Source organism: Artibeus jamaicensis, unplaced genomic scaffold, assembly GCF_021234435.1.
Source record: "Artibeus jamaicensis isolate MK-2021 breed Jamaican fruit bat unplaced genomic scaffold, CSHL_Jam_final contig_477, whole genome shotgun sequence".
In the NCBI taxonomy this organism is placed as follows: Eukaryota; Metazoa; Chordata; class Mammalia; order Chiroptera; family Phyllostomidae; genus Artibeus; species Artibeus jamaicensis.
In genome coordinates, this window is record NW_026521854.1 from 4099945 (window position 1) to 4102772 (window position 2828).

The 2828-nt window shown below is 47.7% G+C and overlaps 1 pseudogene; it reads left to right on the plus strand.

Annotated features, from left to right (window-relative positions):
- Positions 1-1192: 1192 nt before the first annotated feature.
- On the plus strand, positions 1193-2094 carry LOC119054728 (heterogeneous nuclear ribonucleoprotein C-like; annotated as a pseudogene).
- Positions 2095-2828: the final 734 nt, after the last annotated feature.

Genomic DNA, 2828 nt, shown 5'->3' on the forward strand with positions numbered 1-2828 from the left:
CTTGCCTCTTTGCTCAACTACATCAAAATTACAACTAAAATATAGAACAACCAGCACTCAGAACCATCAGAAATCAAGTTGAATGGAAGTCTGACAACTACGGAATTAAAGAAACCACATCCATCCAGACTGGTAGGAGGGATGCTGATGTGTAACAGGCTGGTTCTTCACCCAGAGGTGGTGGATAAAAATCCCAGAGGAATGTCTTGGGGGCGAGGTGTCCCAGCCCCACACCTGGTCCCCCAGCCCAGGATACCAGTGCCAGGAAGATAAGTCCCCACAACTTCTGGCTTCAAAGACCAGCAAGGATTGAGTAAGTGGTAGAAACTTCTGGAGCCCCAAGCAGGTCCTCTTAAAGAGCCCACACACGGACTCACCTATTCAGACTCACTCCGTCTGAGCTCCAGCACCACAGTGGCGGCTTGGTAGATACCAGTGGCATGCAGGGAGAAACTAAAGTGTCTGGCATCGAGGTGAACAGAAGCCATTGCCCCCTTTTTAAAAACCCCCACAGAGCCACAGAGCTGTCAAGCTGGTGTCATATCTGAGACTCCAGCAACCTGGATAACACTGTTTGACCCACCTTGGAGATCCCCAGATATTCCACTCCACCCAACTTACAGGTCCACCCAAGATGCTTTTCCATATGAATGGCTGGTCTTGGTTAGGCCGCACAACTTCCTAAACCCTATCAAACAAGCAACAGCTTGCCTCTGAGCCCCAGGCCTGGCACTAGCAGCAGCCAGTCTAGATGCACAGATTAGCTTCACCTGGGAATCTCCAGTCCCAGCACAGGTAGCAGCCATCTCAGATTGCTTTAAGACTCAGGCAGGGTGGCCCAGGGCAAAACACAGGTGGGGGCTGGCCTTGGCCTGTACCACCCAGGAAACCCAGGGCCAGTGCACCCATGTGGACAGCTGCAGACCACATCCAAGCACCACCACCCTGCCTTGCACAGCTGATCCTCCTCAGAGGGTGAAGTTGGTGATACATGGTCACAGGCTGAATGGATGTGGCCACCTTTTTGACCTCAATCAGCAATCGTCTATTCCACATAGAACCTGGGAGTAGGAGTATCTTCTCCCTTCTCCCTCCTGGTTACAAATCACTTGAAATATATGAATTAGTGGAACTTTGCTTGAGTGAGATTTTTTTGATCTTCAGCTACATTTTGGCTTTGTGAGGAACCCTATCATCAAAGACAATGACTAGCAATGTTACCAACAAGACAGACCCTCCCTCCATGAACTCCCGTGTATTCATTGGGAATCTCAACATTCCTGTGGTCAAGAAATCCGATGCGAAGGCTATTTTCTCAAAACATGCAAAATTGTGAGTTGCTCCATTCATAAGGGCTTTGCCTTTGTTCAATATATTAATGAGAGAAATGCCCCGGCTGCAGTGGCAGGAGAGGATGGCAGAGGATGATTGCTGGCCAGGTTGTGGACATTAATCTGGCTGCAGAGCCAAAAGTGAACTGAGGAAAAGCAGGTATGAAACGACCTACAGTGGAGATGCATGGCTCCTCTTCTGACTTGGACTAAGGCTTTCAGCAGGATCATTATGACAGGAGGCGCAGTTACCCTGCACACGTTCCCCCTTCTCCTCCTCCTATGCTCAGGCCGCAGTGCCCTGGAAACGCCAGCGTGCATCAGGAAACACTCACGAAGGGCCAAAAGTGGCTTCAATTCTGAGTGGACAGCAAGGACCTTCTTCCAAGTCTGGCAAGTTGAAAGGAGACAGTCTTCAGGCCTTTAAGAAGGAACGGACCCAGATAAAACAAAAAGTGGATTTTCCACTTTTCCACTGGAAAGCCTGGAAAAATTGAAAAGGAACAGAGCAAACAGGAGAGATGAAAATGACGTCAGAAGCGCAGCAGAGCAGCAGCTTCCCGAAGAAAGATGAGACTAATGCGAAGACAGAGTCTGAGGGAGAGGGGTGCAGATGACTCCGCTGAGGGGGACCTCCTGGATGATAATGACGACAATGAAGATTGGGGGGGAGGACCAGCTAGAGTTGATCAAGGATGATGAAAAAGAGGCTGAGAAAGGAGAGAATGACAGAGACAGCGCCAATGGTGAGGATGACTCTTAAGCACATAGAGGGGCTCAGACACCTTATCCCATTGTTCCTTTACCTAGGCGCTTGTCTAAGATCAAAATTTTCACCAGATCCTCTCCCCTAGTACCTTCAGCACATGTTCACTGTTCTCCCCACCCTTGTTCCTCCCGTGTTCATTAATTCATCTAGCCCTGCACCTAGTCCCATTTTCATTTCCTCTGATGCTCCTGATAGTGAAGTCTTACCCTGTAATTTGTGCTTTTAATTTTGATACCTCTTTATGACTTAACAATAAAAAGAATGTATGGTTTTTATTTAAAAAAAAAGAAATACAAATAGGCTCTGGATGGTGTGGCTCAGTGGACTGAGCACTGGCCTGCAAACCAAAGGGTTTGATTCCCAGTCAGGGCACATGCCTGGGTGGTGGGCCTGGTCCCTAGTTGTAGTGTTTAAGAGGCAACAAATCAACCTCTTGCACGCTGATGTTTCTCTCCCTCTCTTTCTTCCTCTCTTCCCCTCTCTCTAAAACTAAATAAATAAATCTATAAAAATATAAAATAAAACAGGATATGTAAGAAGGCAAAATACATTTAAAAACCAAGTACAAATAGGTAGTTACAGAACAGCCTCTGGGATGTAAAGTATAGTGTAGGAAATGGAGAAGCCAAAGAACTTATACATATGACCCATGGACATGAACACTGGTGGGGGGATTGCCTGTGGGAGTGGGGGGTGCTGGGTGGAGGCTCAGAAAGGGGGAAAATCAG